Consider the following 24,102-nt stretch of genomic DNA (forward strand, 5'->3'; position numbering starts at 1 on the left):
GATTTACTGGTCACAAATCTGTCCTCAGCAGGATAGCAAATTAAGTTGAACATTGTAGTTAACAGCTCTAAAAAAATGAAGCTATCAAAGTGTCTTTATGGGAAGAGAGCCTGCAGAGATGGGGTCTTTTGCCATATATTTTCTCCAAACAGAAGAAAGCTGGTAGCTCAGTTTCTTTTAATGGTAATAGAAGATGTTTAGCAGTGAAAGAGAAGGCAAGGAGGGAGATGTCTAAAGTGCTATCTGTGCTTGTATCTTTACACTATCTTAGTTTTTCCCTCTTTGAGTGTAAGATAATAGTTCCTCTTCCTTGCTTAGCCTAGCAATGTTAACTTTTTTCTTTCACAGTTTGTAGCTATTGCTTGTCATTCACAGTGTCTGCATTTGTTCATCAGGGTTTTTATTTCTACATTTACCATGTGAGAATGAAGTATGAAATGACTCTATTTCCTGTGCACAAGGCTGATCTAGTAGGCAGGAGTTTCTGGAAAGGTCTTGCAAAACATCCTAATGTGTGCTCCAGTGTTCTGTGCCACTGAAGCTGTGGTTAGAGCGACCCAGAGAGATAAAAATATATGCAAATGTATGGAAATTTATCTTTATTATGGAAACAGTATCTATTTTTAACCTAAGAATTTCTTACTCTTTTTTTCAGGAGGGGATGGGTGTTGCTATTGGTTTCTGAAAGGGACAGGTGACATTAAGCAGGACTCTAAGGAGCTGACCTGAAACTTCCTAATCTACATGTGTGATGGTAACTGTCATTAACAAAGTTAGTGGCTGTCATAATTTCAATAATTTTTAACAAAATATAGGAATATAGTAAAGTAGGAAATAGTGTGGAGATTGCCTTTAATTAGACTTGGCAAAGTTTGGGAATTTTAAAATAATTTAAACACTACTATTATGTATATTGCTGGAATTTTTGCTTCAGTTGCTTTTAGTAATCTACTGTGTTTAAACTCAGTGAAATGCTGTGAAAAACCTCTTCTGACAGAGTTGCTTTGGGAAGCAGGTTGTCTTTCAACTGTACAAGAATTGCCCTCTCATCTGATGGAATTTATGCTTTTGATGGATTCTCCTTTCTAAGAGTCCAATAGTATCATGCTTATAATTCTTTACATAATCGATTCTGTGTATGTGCAGAAGATGGTTTTCCCAGTAGTGTTGCTGCCGATTCCCTCCATGGAATCTCACAAAATTAATTTTGATGTTGTTCTTACCACCAATAAACTCCCTTATAGTTTAGATATTATAACATTATAACATTATAACATTATAACATTATAACAGTGTGACACTGCCATTACTCATATCATGCTTTGTTCTTTGTATCCCATGTTACCTTTAACAGTGCAAGCACTATTAAAGGAATTTAACAACAACAACAACAACAACAACAGCAGCAACTATTATTATTGTTGTTATTATTATTATTATTATTATTATTATTATTATTATTATTATTATTATTATTATTATTATTATTATTTTCCATTATTTCTGAAGGGCTTTCAGACTACAGGGTTTTATGCAGATGCAGATCTTGTAGATAAATTTTTGGAAATGTAGCTGATGCAAAATAAGGGTAAGGAAACATTTTCTCTCTTTAAAACCATTCTATAGTTCTTGGTTTTATTGCTCAGTTGCTCTGTCTCATTTTGGTATTGAAGAGCTTTAACAGAAATAGCAGTTGGATTTTGGTGTTGAAGAGCTTTAAGGAAAATATCAATTAGATGAGTTCTTAGTTGGTGTTCCTTTCAAACAGAAAAAATTTGAATATTTTTTGGCTATTTTATGTGAGGATGGGTGTATTTTTATTGTTTCCAAAGGCAGGTATTGTAAAGTTTTTCTCATACTTAAAAATTACTTCTTCACTTTCATTAAACTGCTTGAGAAGTTGTTATGTATAATTTAATATGGTTGTGACCTTGTTTTTCTATGAAGATGTCAGTTACCTCTCACTTCCAGTTTTTTTTTCCCTTCCCCTTTCCAGATTTGTATGTCTGAAAGTGTTTGTGGTTTAGTGTAGTATTCTACAAGGCCAAATGTATTATGCATGTATTACTCTGCATGCTGAATACAGCTGGGATTGTTTAGCTTTCAGAAGAGATGACTCAGGGGAGAGTCTTAACAACATTTAAAAATACCTGACGAGAGGGAGTAAAGAGGCAGAACCAGGCTCCTCAGTGTTGCCAAGTGAAAGGACATGAGGCAAGGTGTACAAACTGAAATATAAAAAAAAAAATTATATTTGAACAGACTTTTAAAATATAAGAATGATTGAACATTGGGACAGTGGTCTCCAGAGAGGCTGTAAAGTCTACATTCTTGGAAAAACAGCTGAGCAGCCTGTTCTAGCTGACCCTGGTCTTCCCGGGGGTTGGACAGTGTGATCAGCACAGGCCCCTTGCTCACTCAGCCATTCTACGGCACTTGCATAGTGAGCAGCACTTCAGATTACTGCAGGGCCTCTGTAAGACACATTCATCTCCAACCAGTATTTTCAAAGGGATTCTTTGATGTGGCAAATATATTCATACACAAAGATTTCAGAGTATAATACACACAGAGAAGGAAGAATTATTCCATGCACAATTAGGAGTCTAGTAAGATGAATTACACTTCAAAGAAGGAAAAGTTTAGTTGAATAGAAAGAAAAAGATTACAGCATTTGTTCATTTCTGGAACTGAATTCTGTGATGAGGCAAAAGTTTGTGTGTTGTTAGAAATGGTGTTAATAACCTGCTCAGATTTTTATTATCATCATTCTTTCTTTGATTCCTAGAATATGCTTCAATATTTCAAAAAACATTCTACATACAAATTCTCAATTAAAGACGACCCTTCCCCAGGAATGAAGGCAAGAATTTATCAAAGTAATAGGATGGGAGTTCAAAAATGTTTTCGCAATATAGGATCAGTTGTGGTTAAGTTACTTCCAGTGTAAAACATCCTGAGATGCACTGATGGGGCATATGGTTGGCAGGAAGGGAGGAGCTGAGAAGAAAATCTATTGTACGCAAATCCCATTTTCTTTCCCTTCCAGTCCAGAATAAACCCTACAGTCTCAGTCTTTGATTGATATTTTGTATCCATTTAAAAAAATCACATTTTCCAACGAATTATTTGTCCAAGTACCATTTTTTTATTTTTTCCCCCCTGGTCACCATCTGGCCTCTCGTCTGGTCTCTTTTCCCCATGTTGCCATCTGCTTTCTCTGCTTTCTGACCTTCCTATTTCATTCCATCTCCTAATTTCATTCTGCTTTTTTCTGCAGTTTTCTCATCTCCTCTGTGTCTCAGCCTGAAGTTGTTTTCCAGCCCACTATGGTACGTTATTTTAAAAGCTAAGAGTGGAGTAAAAGATTGTTATGTTTATTAGCTACCCCTGGTAGATAATGGTAAAGTAAGAAGCGAGAAACTACTTTTATCTTATACAATACTACCATCCACTGGCAGTTCCTCCATCTTTCCCTCTGCATATCACTGATGGCTACAGAAATATGCAAGTAGTTCCTGTCTTCCGAATTTACCACAAAATTACAATTTAGAAGGCCAAATAGCTTACCTTTTATTAGGAAAAGATAAGTAACTGCAGTGTACCTTCTTTCTACCTCCCAGCATACTGTGTTAACATGAGGGTTTATTTAGCTCCTCTTCAGACATATTTTTATTTCAATTTCTCATTCATCATTGCTACCTTCAGGTTCCCACAGTGGCCCCAGCTTCTTCATGCCTCAGTGCAATGAGGGCCATCCCTGGAGGATGCAGGCTTCAGAAACCAGGCTCTGTTGTCAGCTGAGCTTGATGCTGCACTCGATGCTGATGGAAGAGGATGTGTTATGTGGGTTCCTCTCACCTTACTTCTGAGATAACTGAGCAGTGAACTGGGATTCCTCATCATTCTGGTCTGAGTCAGCAGAGAATAGGCCCTCTCTGGGATCCAGCAGCTTTTTGCATCACACTGATGATCAGCCAGAAAAATGGTTTTGGAGGAGCCAGTTCAAGGCTGATTCTGGCACAGAAGAAATTAAACCCAGCAACTTTTCTGTATAGCTTCATACCTATGTGAGATGCTCTGGCTGGCTGTGTGTCCTTATTACCAATTCAGGGCTGCCTCTGTGCTATGCACTTGTTAGAGGCAAGACAGGGTAGTGCCTCTGTCCCCACACAGTTCACACATAGACTGCTTTTTGCAGTTCCAGTTAGGAACAGTGCTGCCCTGGGCCATGCAGCCACCTTCTGCAACCCCCTGAGCTTCATTTCTTACAGACTGTGAGCTCAGCCTCATTCCAGACTCTGTGTACCTCCCCTCCTTCCCTCTGGCCATCTTTAATATCTTTCCTCTGTCCTCTGTCTTTTTGTCAAGTAACCCCTTATAAATTAAATTCTGCCCAAAGGACAAATATACAAAAGTATGTGAGCTGACATGAAATTTGCAGGCTCTTACTCCTCTTGTTCTTTTCGTCTGTTTAATCCTCTCTCTAGCTTTTATCTGCCTGTCTATTTAGATAAGAAGCTGTGGAATAAGGATGTTGTGTGTGTATTGTACAAGCCTCACTTTCATAAACACTCTGGTAACAAATAAATGCTACTATCACACTATATTGAAGGTCATCATACTGTTTCTCAAAGGTGTTAGTGGCAGCTGTTCTACTGCTGTCTGAGATCTGTTTGGGACTCTGCTTCTGCAAAAAGGTATTTTTTTGTGAAACTGCTCACATTCTCACCAGGCTGGGAGCTTTTTTTTGGGCTCAGATGCTTTCCTGGATGCTAGATTCCATGGAAATGTTCCAGGAGAATTTTCTAGACCAGCACTTTAAAACAAACAGGTCTTTTACTCTATCTTCAGGAGGACTTGAGGACTTGGCATTACCTGCAAATTATCCCCTCAAACAGCTTGAATAATATGAGAGGAAAGAAAACGACCGGTGTCTTTGGAGGGATGTCACTGCCCCGTGTTTTTTCCTCCATTTACCACAGATGCCTGTTTTCAGTTTGAATGTGCATTTTTGAGAACTATAACTTGTGTAGCAGTTCCAAAAGTCCATCTGTATTTATGTGCAGCTAGTGTTGAAGCTGTAGCAGCACACACTCAGCATTGCTAAGAAAAGAGACAAGGAAAAAGAATTAAGCAGCCAGGAACTGCAAAGCTCCATATTAAGTTTTTAGCAGTGATTTAATTAACTAATTTAAAACATGCATGGTCATCCTTATTTAATGCATAGAACCCATAAAATCCCAGGTTAACATCTCTCACAGGGAGCCCATACAGGATTTTAGAAGCTGTCTTGTCTTGCCCTGGAGTCTCCATATGAGTAAATGTGGTCATGACACATGAAGATGTTCCTACTTTCCTGGGACCTGAGTTTTCTCTGAAAATTATTTGTGGGCTCTACATGAGGCCCATTTGCTCAAATACCTTTGAGGCATCTATCAGTCAAATAATCTTGCTTTGTAGGAATTCTTTCAATAGAATGTTTGCTTTATCTTAAAGGAAAGTAATAAGCATATTATTGTCTAAACTTACAGGAGCAAGGTGAAAACAGTATTCTGTCCTATTTGACTATCAAATTAATATTGTTCCTTTATTTCTTTACATATATTTCCCCCATTTTCTCCCTTTCATACATGAATAAATTGTTGTATATCTTATTGTTGAAGTTGGCTCTCTGTTTTTGGCTGGAAGGTATTAGCTATTTTGGGAAAGTCAACACTTCAGGAACAATCCAAGAGAATACTTCACTAAGCTAAAATTCCTGAACTGGTATTGTTGTGTCTTAGTAGTAATGCAAACTAGAGAACTGACTTTAAAACAGAGCAGTACTTATTAAGCAACTTATTTTGGTGTGCAGTAAGGTCTTTCATGAATATGCTTGTGGGATGTCTCTGGATGATCCAAATTCCAAGTCAGGGTTTCAGGTCAGATATATGGGGAAGGGTGCAATACAAATTGTTGATATTCAGACTAACTGGCAAGAGGGGCAGTTTCCCATGCTGGCATTTCCAGGACTGTAGTTTCAGGGTTTGTGCTGTTTGGGTTTGGATAGAGACATTTGTCACAGCTAGTCTGCAAACAAAAATGTGGGACATTTTTTATGCCAGAGAAAGGATTTAAGGGTGAATGCTCACTTTCACAGAAAATCTGACACTGTTAGTATATGAAAACAGCAGTGGCCACTTTTGAGAAAAACTGCATAATTTTTTTAAACTCTGTGCTATAAAGTATAACTTAACTACAAATAAAATTTCAAAATAAATTGGGACTCATGAAGGTCAGAAAAGAGAAGTTAACTTACATAGCTGAAAAGAATGAGTTCTTGGAGTTATGGAAATTATTAGAAAAAAATTACACTCTGATTAGCAAAAATCCCTCATGATGACCAGATTTTCATTCAGGAGAAAGTGTATCTATATAAAAGCAAGTGTAAAAATTCAAACAAACTTACAAAATAAGAAGAATTTGGAATGCAGATATTGTGACGAAATAAAATGGATCATAAGGAAGAAGAAGGAGGTCAGTAGTAGCAAACACTTCATAGAAACAATGAGAAAAATAGAAGTGCTAGAAAGCAATAGAATATAATGTTATATATAATGACTCAGGAAACAGATGTAATTTTTACCTAAAATATCCTAGAACTTTGAAAAACCAGGAAAAAGGCATACAGAGATGCACTGATTTCAATCTTACATAAACTTTATATAACCATGAATAGGGCCACTGTCAGTATTCCTATGTTGTCTATGAAATGGAGCTAGTGTACTCCATGTTCTTCCATAATGTAATTCTTTGAATCTAGAAACTGGCTTCTGTTCTGCTGTAATATGACAGTCTGATCAAATGTTTATCATATATAATACCCTCTTATCAGTATTCAATTTTCTAATGCAGTAACAAAGTCTTATCACATATGTGACAAGACTCCTGATAATGAAGGTAAGATAAATTAAGTACCATGTTAAAAATTTGAAATGCGTTAAAATTTTCCCAGCAAGACTTTTGATATTGATTTCCTGATGTACCTTGGAAACAGTGCTTACCCAGCAAATTTCACAGAAAAAGAAATAAATAAGTAAAACTGGTGAATAAAACCTTTCACTGCTGGATTTGTAGAAGCTGTATTGGAGCCATTGTGCTGCATGCCTCATGGGAGCAGACTGGATAAAGATGGAATTCACTGTGAGGAAGGATGCTGATTGCACATACCTAGAGCTAGGTATAAGTGATTTACCTGACAGAAATAACACTTTTATGTAAGACAAAGTATTGTCTATCACACGAGGATGATTGAGAAGCATAAAGAAAAGATGCAGAGCTCCTTATTCAATATCATAGAGCCTACCAAAAGTACATAAATGTTTCTGTAATGTATCATCATTACTTCAAAATTGGGTCTTTATTCACAATGGAGGAGAAATGTTTTCAAATTATATTTTGCTTTTCTGCAGGAAAGCAGTTAATGGCACATAAATTTAAATTGCTGTGAATTATGTTACATGCTTAATTTTATTGCATTCATTAAATTATATTACTCTCCACAAAGAAAAGTGTGCTGTAGAATAGTTGTCATTTTAAGTGTTTTGTAAAACTAACTGAAAAGTCCCACATGGGACTTGATAATTTTCTTCTATAGAAATCAGATATGAGTGCAGACAGTTCTTTTGAAAACTTGCAGAGACTGAAGACAGAGCTTCTGCTGAAAGGGAAGAAAGCTTCTCCTTCCAGAAAATTGCACAGATCCAGCAAGAGCAGATAAGTATCTTATATTTGCATTACTGAATCTTCTTGTAACCATCTTAGTAGACTGGATTTGTGCTTTTTTAGTGAAAGTGCATTGCCTTTCAGGTCTTAAATTAGCTTTATTCTAATTCCTATTAACACACAGCAGATGGAGAGCTATAATCGGAAGGGTCCTGTAACTAAGTCTGCCAAGTGCACTTGTGTACAAAGGACTTGATTCCATCATGGTTTTGGCTTGATTTCTACCAAATGGTATAGCATTGACTTAAAGTAGAATGATCAGTTTCATAAAATCTACTGAATCAACTTTTGAGCAGAGTGTAGCTTACATGCATGTGTTGGTCTGACGGAAGCCCTGGGTACATTCTTATGTTTATAATTTTCCACTTCAAAATAATACACGTATTTGATTTTTTTGATTGTCAGCTATGATTTACAGATGTAGAAATCTTAGAATGAGAAATAAGTGGCAAAGACATAGTATAAATTGGATGTTAAGACAAACTAGCAATTTGTTTGGGATTCACAATTTGTATTTGTTCTGGATTGTGACTGGATTGTAAAAGTGGGTTGTAGTTTCAGAGACATCTTAAATTTTTTTACACAAGAATCAAAATGCATCTGATCTTTACAAAGGTTAGTGCAAATTTAGAATCAGAATGTATCATGACACTCACTTTCTCAGAACCTCTTTTATAATATATAGTTTACTTATGTCATATTATACAAATATAAATGTATATAAAAATAGTGAGAAGAGCAGCAAAAGGTTCACTAAAAATCTTTTTGCTTAGTGCTTGTTGAGGGTGAGGAAACTGACACAGTCCTACACATTCACAATACACAAAACAGTATAAGTTTTGTGAAAAAATAAGAATGAACATATTTATTAAATTGCAGAGATTAAGTTCCATCAAAAGGCCATAATTTCAGTGCTATAGGAAACCAATCAGAAGAGTTTCTACAGTTGTTGCTTTTGTTAAATTTACAGAGAATTCTTTACAGAGAAAAATGTTTAATATCAGGGAATTCTGATGCTTCTGAACATATTGCAACTTCATAACATGAAAGGACTTTGTGAAATTAAATGACAGCTCCTGAAGCACTAGGGAATGTAACAATATTGTACAGCGCTCATTCAGTTTGCCACCTGATAGAGAAGAAATGCACATTCCTGTTTTTGCGAGACTTATTTCACGTCCACACAGAATAAATGCTTTGATACTGATGGTCAATTTTGAAAATTCCTGTTTTGTTGAGTGCATTACAAAAATGCATTTCTTCTGTTGAGAGAACAGACAGTATCAGTTCTTTTGATGTAAGGCAAACAGGCCTGTTCTACTTTAACTGTGCAGTTGGTGCTCCTGTTGAAGTTATTTATAGTCTCGAGGGAACCAGTGTGTAGTTTTTTACACCTGAGTTTGCATTTCAGAATTTATTGCTTATTTTTTTAAGGCTTAACTAATTTGTAGCTAAATTTGAGAGGGAATTTGTTATGAAATTGCTGATTCCAGAAATCCCATCTAATGAGAAGCCACAACTTATGAGAAAATCAAAAGTGTTTCATCCCCACAGAATCTACTTATGAGAAAACTAACATGCTTTCTTCCCCACAGAAATTACTTCATTTTTCTGGAGACTGCATATTGCATAAGATGAGTAGAGAGCAAATGCCAGACCTGTACTAAGGTATAGAGTCAAGTGGAGAGGGAAACTACAAATATGGTTATAGCACATGAACAAGCCAATTGTAGCTTTATTTGTCATTGATAAAGCTATTAGTCTAAACTTGACAAACTGCAAGAGCTGACTTAAAGGACAGTCAACAGCATCTTGTCATACTGAAGGGAAGGAATAATGCTATTTAACTAGGATTAGTGAGCTGATATTTCTGGATTTGCAAACAGCTGGATTACACCTTAAAAATGGTAAACAACAGGCATTCTTAAAGAGGAGACCCGTTAACAGGATAGTATCAAGCATAAATACAACAAGCAGACTTCCCAGAACTGACCTAGTTCACATTTATGTTGTTTACCAGGACTACACCTCGTGCAGAATCCTACGAAGCACTCAGGGACATCTAATGACCGAATCAGAGACTGCAACTAAGCACACTTAGGCCACCTGAGCACACAAGAATGAGAGGTGTACACAGGAGAGGCTGGGGTGGGTGTTGGCAATGCAGAAAATTGCATCACATGAGTGCAAATATCGCCAAATAAAATACAAAGAAAATTTTTATCTGAACAGGAGGGCTGAATGAGGCTTTAATTGAAATAATCTGGACCAATGCAACATTAAGGCTAATTGAAACAAACTAAAACCAACCAGCTCCCATTCCCTGTACTTTGGCAGCTAAATGGTGTGTAGTTTTAAAGTGACAGGATGTATCTATGAGTAAAAATTCAGAGTTCTGCTTATACAGGAAAGTAATCTCAGCAATCTACTTAAGGCATAAGGATTGGGGGAAGTGTAATTAGACTGGTATTCTGGGAATTCAGAAACCTGGATTGAATTCTGTGTTCATCTACAGACAACTGTATGACCTTCAGCAGAGTCCTTGGGTCAGATCACCAAGGCTGTAGTGGGGGGGAGTTAGAGGCTTAGAAGCCTTTGATGATCTGGAGCTTTGTTGATCAGTCTAGCTCATTTCCATAAAACTTTTCTCTCTCAAGGCAGTACTGGGAGGATGAACGTGTTAAAACTGTGCTTTTATGGTGGTAAGAGAAGGACCACAAGCAGTTCAAAACTGGAAGTTTTGAAGAACAGCTCTTGTGCACTGTTGCTGATCACACATCTGTCTTCAAAAGGTGCATGCCAGGGCTGGATTGAATCATAATGGTATAGATTTTCTTTCTTGCAAGGGAGATCTTGTATTTTGGTGGTGTTTTTTTCTCTGTTTTTTTTTTGTTGTTTTTTTTTTTTGTGTTTCTTTTTTTTTTTTTCTCTAGGTATCAGACGAGACAACTTCAAGTCTTGGTAAATGATCTGAATAAAAACACTAGCAAAGGAACTTTTAGCTGGTCGGTTCTGTTTTCATCATGAGATGATTCTACAGTTAATGTGAATTGTTATAAAAAATTTCATGGTACTCTGATATAATTATGACGTGTAATGATGTTATCATTACCTACTTAAATATTTTTCTATCATTTAAAACACTCCTACTTTCCACAAAAATAATAAAAAAATAAAGGAATCAATGACAGATTTTTTTCTGTGTTGGAAATGTCTGTGGGGCCTGGGGACATCTTCTCTTAATGTATAGGCCTCTCTGTTGCTTTTTAGTCATTGATGTTTCTCCATACAATCTTTTTTCTCTTAATAAAATCTATATGAAAGTTTCACTCCTAAGGAATGAAAGCAAATATCTACCTTTGAAGAGTCTCTCTGGATTTTTCTCTTATAAAATGGATTATCAAGAATCATCTTTATCATCTTTTCAGCAGTTCCTGAAGCATAAGTGATAGCTTATTTGTAGAAAAGATAAGGACTTTTAAATTTTTAATTTTTTTACACCAGGCTAGAATAAGAATCTTACTTCTGGACTCAAAGCGATTGAATTATTTAACTGGGATTAATTGTCCATAGAATTTTCTGAACCTCCTAAATTATGTTTATGGTCTTCCACTTTTTTTTTTTTTTTTTTTTTTTAAACAAAAAACAAATATCTAAGACTTCTTTCAAAGTTAAGCAAAGGATTCAGATTGAGAGATCTGACACAGAGCCTCTGCTAGACCTGTAGACCTGAAAGCTCCTGAATCACTATGTGGAGGCCAGACATAATTCTGGGTCACTTCAGGCCTGAGACCTCAACCATGGTGTGGCAGAAGCATTGTGGAAACTGTGTGAAGCATTGCTGAAGTAAAGTATGTTCAGTAGATTTCATGGATGCCGTTGCTGCTACTCCAAAATGAGTCTTTGAGCCTGATCGAGAGCTTCAAGGTCTTAGCCAAGGCCTGGCTTACTGCCCTTCCTTAAGGGAGCACCAACAGTGCAATCTCCCTTCCACTAGTTATCTTGCAGGTTGGTTTGTGGGCTAATTACCTCTCTTGAAAATATCTGGGAAATAAATGCCTCCATTCTATCTGTATTTCTGGGGATTAATGTTGATTTAATTAAATTTGTTTGCATTTCTAGCATTTCACAGGCCATACCCAGAGGGGAAATAAGACTCTGCTGCATCCTGCACATCACTTGAGTTTCTCACAGAGATGTAACAGTCTGGAGCTACGTTTAATCTGAATCATGTCCATGCCTATAATAAATTACTGGTTTTACAATCCACTGTAGCAGGGGAGTAGCTCTAGAAGCACTAAGGTTTTGAAGAAGTGCTTAGACACTGGTCCAACTGAGTTGCTTTGTTTCTGTTAAAGAAGGATTTAGTCTGAACTTGTTGGAGTGTTTAAGCAATAATATGACTTGGAAGTAATTTATCTGAGTATGTTATGGTAAACCTCTCATCTGTTAGATCTATAAAAAGTCTGCATATTTTTCTTGTAATCAGAGATTCTCAATAACATATATACAGGTTATATACATTAGCTACTATTTTCATGCCATGGAAGGAAAATTAATTAGGCAAATGTTTCTATTCTAGCATGGGTAGATGAGATTTTAACAATTTTTTGAGATTGTTTCCAGGCCTTGAAAAGTTCTTGGCTTCAGGCTGTTTATTTTCTTGCGTTATACATTTCTAGACATTCAAGGTAAGTGGAAACATTTGCACATTCTGGAAAAGCTGAGAGTTGGGTGAAGTACTTATCCATATTTTGTGGCTTCAGAACTGCATTTAAAAGAATCTATTTGATAATTTTACAGCAAAGGTTCCATGAGTTAAATTTATTTATGCAGTTGTATATGGAAAGTGTAGTTTTTGTTAATGTAATTACCTTGTTTAACCAAGAAAGTAAATTCTAACTCACTCTGATAATTTAAAGAAACACAATTGGAAATTCCTTTTAATTTGAAAGATAACATTATGTCGTGGGTAGCATGTGAGATCTCTATGTTGAAATTTTTCAACATAGTTAATGTAGTTAATGTCTGTCTTATTTATTTCTTATTTTCTTTTCAGAGCCAACACTTCAAAAACCTCAGAAATGTAACTGAACATGGAAATAGCACTGTTTATGATTTATTATGTTTGGGTGCTGTGAAAGACTGAGGTGATGAGGCATTTCTCTATGTTGTAGCAAGGACTACTTCTATGAGATTCCAGGTTGGTTGAAGTGATGATTTGGAAATTATTGTCTTTTTTCTGAACTTAAGTTCGTGAAATAAATGGAAGGGACATAGAGATTGTGATGCATAAATGTGATAAAATTGTAGCAGTATACAATTGCCTCAGAAAAAGAAATCATTTAACCTGATGCCTACTTATTTTGTGCCACATTCAAAGTTGATTGCAGGTTTGAAGTTTCAAACTGCAATTTTTATGCCATAAAAATTATTTTCAAACACACAGAGACACACCTTAGCGCTTAATATGTAAACTGGGAAAATGAATGATAGGCTGTAGAACTAAAATCTACTGTCCAATGTTTTTTCAGACATATGAGGTGTGTTTCTGAATGCTGACTCACACTTCTTAAAATTTACTTTGAATAACTAGCTTTTGTATGCCTGTCAGCTGGCATTTTAAAGTGATGTCATTCATAGTGCAAAGTCAGTTAAAGTTTTTCTTATGAAAGAAGGAAAATTTAGATATTTTATAAAAAGAATCCTTTGACTGACATTGGAAAGCCTTTATATTGCTGGTCATATATAGGACCAGCCTTGGAAAACCTCTTCTGTGCCTTCTTTCCTTAGGGCTGTACAAGTCAATTTCTCTTAGGCCATTTTTCATTGTACCTTATGCTCTGGCCCTTGACCACCCAGGTGGCTCTCACTGAACTTGCTCCAGCGTGTAAATGTTTTCCTTGTGCCCTGGGAGCCCATGAGAGGACAGAGGGTGCTGCATGTGGTCTCACAAGCACTGCCCACAAACAGAAATTCCAGCGCATTCAGTGGCACATGGAGCTCCCGTTGGCCTGTACAGGGCAGTACATCAGCCTAGAGGTGAACAGCTCCTGCATGTCCCACTTTTCATCCCATGCTGCTGAAATGCTTAATCAGCATCCAGCCTAGGTCAGTAACCTCATCAATCCCTAGAAGTTTTGGAGGACATTCTTAACTTTAATAATTATTTTTTGCCTTTCTCTTTGCTAGCACAAAAATAAGTCAAGTCACTGTCTAGTGAAAGGCCTTTTATAAAGTCAGTATTGCAAAATGATAGTAGTAAAATGCTTTGCTACAGCCTGGACCTAACCACTGCCTAAGGAAGATAAACAAAGCTGTAAAAGAAATTTGCAAATTTTCTAAATTCAGAGTAACCGTCTTGTTTTGTAGTGGTGGTTGCATTTTTTACACATTTTTCATTTTATGCCTTCCTAATCATAGAATAAGCCTAAGTTTTAATTTTATACTTGCTTAGCCCTATTGGTTTTCATCTTCTACTTAGGACTAGCCCCCATTTATCTCAGTAATGTCAAATTTGTTATTTTATACCTTTTGATTGAGCCTTGCTATGGCCATCTTTTCAAAGCCATCAGAGAAACTATTTGCTGAGAGATTAGTTCTGGGATGTGGCTAAAGAAAGAAAGAAATGAGATAGGCTGTGTCTTACAATTTTTTCACTTCTAGGACAATAACATAATTCCTATTTTTCCTTAGGAGTCATGTTTTATTATTTGGTAATAAATTAATCTGTGTTAGATCTGAAGGAACATTTTTCAAATAGTTATTTAATGATACAATTATAAAATATATTTGACTTTGCAGCAATCATGGGCATATTAGAAGATATTCATATTGATATTCTGTGTGTTAAAATGACAAAAGTCACATTTCAGGTATCTGCATAATCAAGGAAGCTCATTGAAAAACAGTAATAAATTTATTGATCGCTTAGTGATCACAGAATCCTACTGTTATCCTCTAAAGATGTTAAAAGCATAGTTTTATTTCTCTTCAACAGTTATTTTATCCAAAGACATTTAAAAATGTTTATAGGAGAGGAGTTCCTCAGTGGTTTCTTATACTGGTATGGTGTAATATTTTTATTTTGAAGTCCTTGCACTCAGAATTATTTACCAATTGTGAACTCTAGAAAATAAGGATGAACCTGGAAGAGCATCTGCCTTTCATGTGTGAGCTGCTCTGTGTCAGGGTTTACAGCAGAAACAGTGATGTTATTATCTGCTAGATACAAATAAATTCTGAACTTAACTGGACCTGCTTGAAAGTAATAGGAGTTCAACATGGCATTTAATTGTTTGAAAACTTTCTGTTGAATATGTTTAATTTTGTCCAGAAGACACAGAGGCACATACCCATCTAATTGCATAAACATATCTTCCATTTCGTTTCTATCACTGTCTTGCTTTTGAAGTTTTCTTCAATTTGCTAATCTGTGAAGATATTTATTAACAGTTAATTTGCACATTTGTATTGAAGGTCAAGTGGTCACATGCTATTGAGCATTAAGTGCCCCTCTTTCTTTCTTGTGGTGACTTTCTACAGTAAGGTATTCTCACTTCAAGAAAAAGCTGTCAGAAAAAGAAATTAGCTTTTTGTTGTATTCCGCTTGTGTTTATTGAAGAAATGTGTATTTGAATGAGGAATTTTCCCTCCTAGATACAACTTAATAGAAGCTGTCCTTTTGCTGCTGCTTGAAAGGCAGATTCTTATGTGTATAATATTACACTCTTTCAGTAGGAAAGAATGTATCTTTTAATGACCTTGGATTGCCTAGGGACATTGCAGGATTAGTTAGAAAAACATGCTGGCTGAAAAATAAGGAAACACAAAAGCCTTATTCTGAAATGAATAGTTAAAACAAGAACCTTGAAAATCTTAAGTATATTTCTACAACTTGGGGGTAGGAAGAGAAGTGAATTTCAGTGTATTTCATTATGAAAGTATTTTCTGCCTTAAAATGTGTTATTTATGAACCTTCTGTGTGAAATTCATACTTAAGACCAATTGTGGTGAGGGTTAGAATTAGGAAAATTGTTGCTTAGAAAAATGCATGAAACATCAACTTTGCCGTTTCGGGTTTGTTGTAACAGGGTATACTTCTGCAGGGGCTGAGGGAAGCTCTGCTAACCCCAGATGTAAAAGACAAGGAATAATGAGGGGTAAATAAATAGTCAGAGGTACAGGATTGTTGCTGAGAAAACACTAAACATGGTGATCTCACAGCCTGTAAAAATGATACCTTTCATGTAAGCAGGAAGAGGTATTCAGTGAAAGCATCAGACACCATGCTCAAAACAAGCAGAAAGAAGAGCTGCTGTTCAAACTTAATTAAACTTTGGTATCTGCTGCATTGGGATGCTGTGCAGAGCAAATACTTTACAGGTTGTGGTAACAGATGAATTTATGGAGTAACTGTCAAATCTGATTATCTACAACTTCTGACTGAAGCAGCCCCTTAACAGGCTCTTTTCGGAAAGCTGGCAAATCCTCTAGGGAAAGGATCAATCTTTAATCACCTTCTATTTCTTTCTTAAGCATAGTTACTGTCCCATGGGAAGACAGAGCCTGTTGGGCTAAGGAGCTTTCCCCTTAATTCTGTGTTCAAACGTGGTTTTTACCTAGCCAGGAATCCATGTGGCTTTTCTAGCTGGCAGGATTGCTCTGTAGAGCTGCTTCTTTCAAAGACTTCACTGCAGTAAACACAAAGCTGAGCTTAAATATTGGTAGAAAGACATAAGATCTAGAAGTAGTTATCATGTAAAATATTAGCATTGTTTTCTTATACCCTGCAGAAGTGTTTTCACAATTGCATTTAGCTGAGACATTTCATATGGAAAAAATACTGCAGAATATTTAAAAAATATTTTTGGTTTCTTCTTTTTTTCCTAATCTATCCAACAAAGGTTAAGTATTGTCCTTTAATTAGAATTTAGTCTAGTTTTCCTTTGTGTTGGAGGAGATGCTGAACAACTGTGATAGCAAAGACAAAAAGAAGTTGGAAGAAATCATAAAACTGGATGGATATGGAAAAGGGGTCAGTGAAAACCATTGCAGTTTGGAGGTTTTTCCTACAGAGACAAATGCAGGAACAACTAATTGTACAGAAAATGCAATTGCAAGAAATTTATTGTTACTTAGCTTCCCATCTTAATTGTTTACCCAGGAATAGACAGACATACAGGGAGTCTCCTTTTCTGTAATACATTCGGATGATATGTCTGACTGCATGACTTTTCCTTCTTAGGTCCTATTCTCCTGTTCTGGTCTAGGTTAGGAGGCATGAAGCCATGTCAAAAGATAATAATTGATGTGTATTATTTGCATTTACACAGTAATACCGGTACATCATACACCTGTATGTCTATTATTTATGTTTTTCTTTCTTTTCTTAAGCCTTTGCCGTCCACTAAAAATTCTTATTAAAGCAACTGAACACTTGATTGAAGTAATGCTCTTTCCTGTAACATGCCATGATAAACCATTCATCAGGCATCTGTTATTAGGTTGCAAAAATAATTCAGTGGCAGTTATAAAAAAATTCTCTGTGTTTCCTCCGTCTTCTCACCTAAATACTAAGGACATTTATTACTTTCTTTTACCAAGATGGAAATTGAGTGAGGGAAAAAAAATCTACCTGCTTTATAATGACATAATAAGAGGTGCTGTTTTGAGGGGCAAGTGCTTCTTTTAAGAATGTTGACATCTCTCTTGACAGAAAGGTCATCAGGAAAAGTAACATTACGGATATTTGCAGAGATCTGGATACTTCCATAAAATCTCATTTGAATGATGAAGAATTATAAAAGAGTGAAGATGAGGCCAAGTGAATTAAAGGTGTGTGTGCCTGTAGCTTTCATTAAAAAGGTACATATTTATTTAAAGCATTTTTGGCCTCATTTTCCTAGTATCTGGTTGTTCCTTAGCTAGTGATCACATATTAACACAATAGTTTGTTGATAAAGTACCTAGAAAAAAAAGAGCTATGCCTAAAATTTGTTCTGCCTGCTGAAGTTACTTCTAAATATTGCAGTGCCTAAGAGCTAGGTTTTGAGCCCAGCAGCATCAACAGGTGGCTAGGTTCCCTACTTGAGCAGCTAGGAAATTATGGTTATTTTAGGTCAGTCTCAAAAAGCTACAAATTGAGTTAGATAAATGCAAACACTGCATAAAAAATATACCAAAATTTCATGTAAAAATAGCAGGTTTGAGTACTTTGTCTCTGGACCTCATGTCTTATCTTCTTTAAACGCTTAGAACTGAGTAGGAATCCTGGTGGAATATGATAACCGTACCCTATGTCAATACTTTCTAACAGCATAGATGTTGTGCCTATCCCGTTATAGGCTTGTCTAATTATTGGACTTCTCCAGACAACTGGAAATGAAACTCTGTGCTCCCTTTTCTGAGGAAGGCCTAGCATTTGTATATAGAATTTGAAATATATTTGTATATTTGTATGTAGACTTTGAAACATGGATCCAATATTCAGAATTTGGCCAGTCCATCTTCAGCAGTGTTCAATTTTTAAATGATTTTTTTGTATTTATTAAATGATTTGAGTTGTGCTGAGTGATGTCAGTATTTTCTATCTGTATTATGAATGACCATAATATGCTCAGTATATTAGACTACTGTACTGATTAGTTGCTTTATCTCCAAATTTTGTGATTTGTGTCACAGGCACTCCAGAACTGGTCATGAGGCCTGTATCTGAACTGTGCAGGTCATCTAGCCTCTTGACCACATTTGAGGATATAATGAGGTATCTTGGTTGTAACTTTAAAGTAAAACAAAATAAAACTACCATCAGTTTCTAAAAATTTTTTCCCCACTTGTGCAAGCTCCCTTTTAGCATTAAACCTATTTAAACTATATTCTGTGACTGAAGCCATGTAGGGAACTATTTTTATTACTGTGGAGAATGAATGAGAGTGATTTGGCATGAGCAGGTGAGATTTTTTTCCCCCAGAATATCACCTTATATGTGTATAAAAAAGACATATTTTTGCATAAAGTATTACTTTCTTTCTTTTTCTGGGAATTATTCTCTTTTTCTGCCAATGTCTGATTAAGCAAAGGGATATAATATTCAGGGAACAAAAGAATTATGTTTTTTAATATAGCAGCTTTTGAGGTTTAAATATACTCTAGCTGTTAGTCTAGGTATTTTTTTTTATGACACCCTTGGAGAATTTTAGCAACTGTGACATGCATGGCTAAGGAGAAGCAGCAAGGAATGACAAGGTAAAATACAGAGACATGTAGAGGAGGATTGAAGGATCAGAGGTCAGATAGTGGGAGCTATTGTTTATCAGGTATATTTCTGGAATAATTAGAGATGGAAAGGAACGAGCAGTTTTTATTATCTAGTAATCTCATTATTCACATAGAACATCTCTGAGGAGCAAAAATTTCTACAGTGCTTCCACCCACTTTTTTTATCATACATTAATCACTTCTCAATCAGAAAGGATAATCTCCTGCCCCTGGCCCTGGTACACTAAATCTCCCCTTTCAGCAAGTTTCTAATAAGAAAATATGCCTTTAGTGAGTGCCCAAGGTCAAGATTTTCTTCCTCCTTTACTAGTTAACTTCTTGAAGCAAGAGGGAAGAGATGCTTGTTGTTTTAAGTCAGGTTATTACGTGTGTACAATTTCTTTGCCCATGATGTCTCTGACAGTACTCAGGGCTTACTCTTTAAAGTCCATTCTCTGCTTACATGTGTCCTACAGAGAATTACTGAGTTGTAACTAAACATTGACAGTGACTCCAGAAAAAATTATTTTGATTTTTTTTTTCTACAGATGATGAATACAATCATGCATTTTTGCATCTCTTTTCTTTTTAGAGATAAGCAGTCAGCTGGGATCTGATGCAATATTATTTGCTGAGTGATGCCATTGTGTTGCAGACAGGTAGAGAAATTATTAAAGAAAAGTCTCATAAAATCAGGCCTGCTCTGTTAAATCCATAGCTAGCCTGTCATTTCTTCTAAGCGCAGCTAGTACTTTGCAAATTCCCATGCAAAAACAACATTGATATGAATACTTCATTAACATAACAGCCAATTCTTGGGTGAAAAATAAGTTCATCTGCATAAACATTAGATCTGATCCATGAGAACCCACAAAACAAGAATGTAAACAATCTGACTCCTAGCACATATACACAAATCACCTTCTGGCCCATAAATGAAGCAGTAAGAAAACTACCAGCCAGTAGTTATGTGAATAAAGACTCAGTTTCTCCTGCATGAAGAAAATGGAATCTTGTTTGATTTATTCCAGTGCCATTGTGCTTAGTAAAATGTTCACAATAATGAAAATATATAAAATATAATGATGGACAGCAGGTCCGCCAGTGTTGGTCAGAGACTTTCAATTGGTCTGGTTCCATTAATATTCACCATTGCAAAATCAGGACAAACTCCATCCTTAGATCTAAATAAGACAATTAATATAGTTTTGGGAAGAAAAAAGAAAAAAAAAAAAAGGCAGATTCTTTCCTGTCTTTCTGACTCATTGCAAGGTAATAACACAGAATCACTGTGTCCTTAGGTCTGCACATGGGTTGGGAATTCACTAAGTATGTTGCACAGTACTCTCAAAATAAGTATGGATGTTTTTGATCCCAGCAAAGAAGTGGTATCAATTTGTGCTGTGTAGCTGTCCCAGATTGAAAGGCAAGATGTATTCCATTTGCCATCTGTGTAGCAGTTGTCTTCTGTTAAAGGGGCAGTTTTCCTTATCTCTTTCACAACCAATTCTCCCTCCGGGAGACATCTGCTGATAATGGGCTATTGAATGTCACTGCATGGCTGGTAAGAACTATAACATTGTGAGATGCTCTGCCCAGAGGGAGGAGCCAAGCATTCCTAACTGAATATAATCTGGGCTTTTGGGACACCAGACTCAGCCTTTCCACTGGTTCCCAAGAGGCTCAGCTGGGGTTTTAAACTGGACCTTCAGAGGAAGACTACACCCTTCTACAGGGTCACTGCTCAGACAGAGCCACATCTGCCGCTCCAGGAGGACTGCAGCCATTCCAATTTGGACTGCTACCAACACACTGGCCAAAGGGGTGTCAGGTTGTATTCTGACTCTGTCAGTGTTTTTTCTTTTGTATTATTGCATGTATTTTGGTTTTCTTTTCCTTTACCTAATAAATTGTATTTCTGACTTGAAGTCTCTCACTGGTTTTGCTTTCAAACTAGAACAGTAGCCCAGTAAAAATAGCAGAGATATAAAAATTTCTTGCACTGTTTTGTTGTCAGTGCCCACTGTAGCTTTTCTGGCTGAAGTCTGGTAATAAAATTTTTTATATTCAGGTTGTTCATGCGTGGGATTATACATCTTCTATTCCATTTCTCTCTGGATATGTAGAGGGTGATTGCCATAGGTTAGGTAGAATGGAACCTGGCAATCTAATCAGAATTTAAATTACTTTATTAGTTATTCACTGCAAAATTATAGCACCAGCCTTTTCAGGGAACAGAAAAGGATTCCCAGGATTAGACACAAAATATGATTGTGATTTAAAATGGATTTCTCAGAAATGTACCCGTTTGTGTCAGTTCTGACTAAATTCAATAACAACCATACACAGGGCAGTCTGTAAGCAGAGTATTAAATGCACTTCATTCCTGTGTACCTGCACCACTGAAGTTTTCTTCATGTAAGGTATCTATTCAGTACCACTTGGCATAATGAATTCCTTGCATAGAGATTGACAAATACTACAGAAAATGTGATAAAATCCTGTCTTCCTTCCATTGTGGGTCTTTATCCATGCATCTTTTTTCCTTGCAGACTTTTGCAGTGGACACCCTGGGATGCTGCCTAGAGCACCATTGTCAGCTTCATAGTCACTTCACTCCCTTTCCTACTGTGCAGCAATCTTTCATTGCCTTATCTTTTCAGTGGTTTTTCTGTCTTTTTTGTTTGTTCTTTGTTCTGTCATTTCACTGATCCACAATGTAGCAAGTTCCCACACAGAGAAACAATCCTGCCAACACCTATCATCCCCATTTCAGAAAAAGCACCAAAATGATAATATAATAGCTTCCCCTGTAATTTATACCACTTTATTGTTCTTTCTGTAAGTATCAGCTACTTAAGATCTGTTTATTCTGTTTTGCAAAATGGCCTGCAGAGTAGGATCTCATATTAATATGACTTCTAAAATGGACCAAAATTTCATGTTGCGCTCTTGAGATACTTGTTAAGGCTTGTTCTTAGCTGCATGATTAATTATGTAAGGTAAATAACTAATTTATAAATTAAACTTGTATGCAACTTTTTAATATATGTAAGTAATAATTTAATTTGTTCATGTATTTTAGAATTTCCAGTTAAACGATTATAATTAATGCTATTTTAAGAGCAAATGAGTATAAAATTGCAGATGTCTTTGAAAGAACAGACTTCACTTAGGCAGGAGGTGGTAATTGAAATAATTGAACTTCACATTGTAGTTAAATTTGCCTTCTGCTTCTTTCTTTTAACAGTCACAAAAGAATATGGAATTAAACCCTTTAAACTCTCAGATGAGATTAATTTCATGTCAATGTACTTGAGGCAAAGATAAAAGAAAGAAATGGGGCTTCCATGTTCTTCTTCACGAAACAACTCCTGTTATAACAAATCTTTCTGACAGGACTTTCTCTCTGGATGTATAAAAAGGCAAGGCTGTGTAGTGTCAGAAACTGGCAGGCCTCAGAACTGGTTTTTCCATACATTTCAGAATGCTTATGTGTCTGTAAGGCCCTTTCCTTGGAACAGGAGGCACACAGCCTTGAGAGCCAGACATCCTTGCTGTGAATGCCCTTCACAAAGCTGAGGGGCCAGCTCTGTGTGCCCAGGCTGTAGCCCTCTTCCTGTGCCCAGCCACTACCCCATCCCTGATGTGCCTGCTCCACTCTCCAGATAAGCTAGATAGATATTTCCATCTGTCTCAGGCAGAAAAAACAGCTAACGGGGCTTTGTTCTTGCCTTTTGTCCTGGTTCAATCCCATTCTCATGCCTTAACTTGGTCCCCATTGCTTTGCCAGCTGTGCTGGAGTAATCTTGGCTAAATAAATCTTTTAAAAGGGAGAGGTTTTCCTTCCCTTCATACTGTGCTGTGCAGATTATTGCCCCTTGCTGACACATCTTGAAGTATTCCAGCAGCACTCTGCCAGCTGGGAATAGTGGATTCAGTGGTTCAGGGTCCTGCTGGGGGCTTGTAGTGTATGGCTGACCTCGCTTGCAAACGAAACAGAAATCACAAGCAATTGTGCAATCATAATATCTGAGAGCTCATGGCTGAGCCTAAATGACTAGAGGGAGGGGACAAGGAGTAAAGGTTGGCTGTGTGTAAGCCAACAGTTTTAGGAGAAGTTAGGATTTGGAATGAAGTGGGGAATATAGAGGTTACAGCAAAAGGAAATGAAAAATTAAGCCATGGGATCTGCCATGGGATAGGAATGAGATCCAGCAGACTACTGGACATTAAGCACTGTTGTGCTTACTGAATAAGTTCCCATTTGAATAAGTCTCCATTTGGATAATACTGTTATCCATTTGTCTTCTCTTTCTTATACTGGATGAGGTCTTCTTCACTTTCTGACTATCTTGGGGTTACTTAAACTGTGTTCATGTAATGCAAGTTTATACTGTGCCATTTTGTGTAACACTTTAGTTGTCTAGTTCATACACCACACAGTTCTTGCAGTAGATACAAGACCCTGACAAGTTCCCAAAAGAATAAGTTCTCTGAAGTTATTGAGGTTTAAGTGTGAAACAAACAATAGTACCTTACAAAGAAAATAATCCCATTATTTTCTGTTGCTTTTTGACTGAAAGGCTGTTCCAAAGACAAAAGAAAATAATTTTTACCAAAATGAGATGACAAAGAATGGTTATGGTAAGTATGGTGACAAAGTTTGCAGTAAATTCCAGTCTGTGTTTACACACACGAGTGTGCCTTATGACGGTTAAGCACCCACAACTCATTAACACGTACAGGGAATGTATTTGTAACTACCCCCTGTATTAAACATCTCCTTTTGCTCATAGGATCCTTCAGACTCGAGTCATGCTGACCTAGACCCACACCAAGAGACCTCTCTCTGCTTCTGAGACCCCTTTGTCAAAAAGCTTTTAAACAGTGCAGTTTGTACCATTCTGTTTTGTCATTGCAACAGGCCTCCGGTTGTGCAATAATTAGCATTGACTCCATGATTCACAGAAGGCTGATAAATCACTTTATTATTTTATACTTATTAAGAAACCCATTGCTTCTATAGACAGTTACGATACACCTGGACCTAATTGGTCCACCAATCGAAACACC

The 24,102-nt window shown here is 36.5% G+C and overlaps 1 long non-coding RNA gene across 1 annotated transcript; it reads left to right on the forward strand.

The window, feature by feature from the left end:
* The first annotated feature begins 7,668 nt into the window (after nt 1–7,668).
* On the forward strand, nt 7,669–19,036 carry LOC140683672 (uncharacterized). Its single transcript, XR_012054936.1, has 2 exons — nt 7,669–12,970; nt 17,486–19,036. It is a non-coding gene; the product is annotated as an uncharacterized lncRNA (long non-coding RNA).
* The last annotated feature ends 5,066 nt before the right edge of the window (nt 19,037–24,102 follow it).

The sequence above is a fragment of the Taeniopygia guttata genome, chromosome 3, assembly GCF_048771995.1.
Source record: "Taeniopygia guttata chromosome 3, bTaeGut7.mat, whole genome shotgun sequence".
Taxonomy (NCBI): Eukaryota; Metazoa; Chordata; class Aves; order Passeriformes; family Estrildidae; genus Taeniopygia; species Taeniopygia guttata.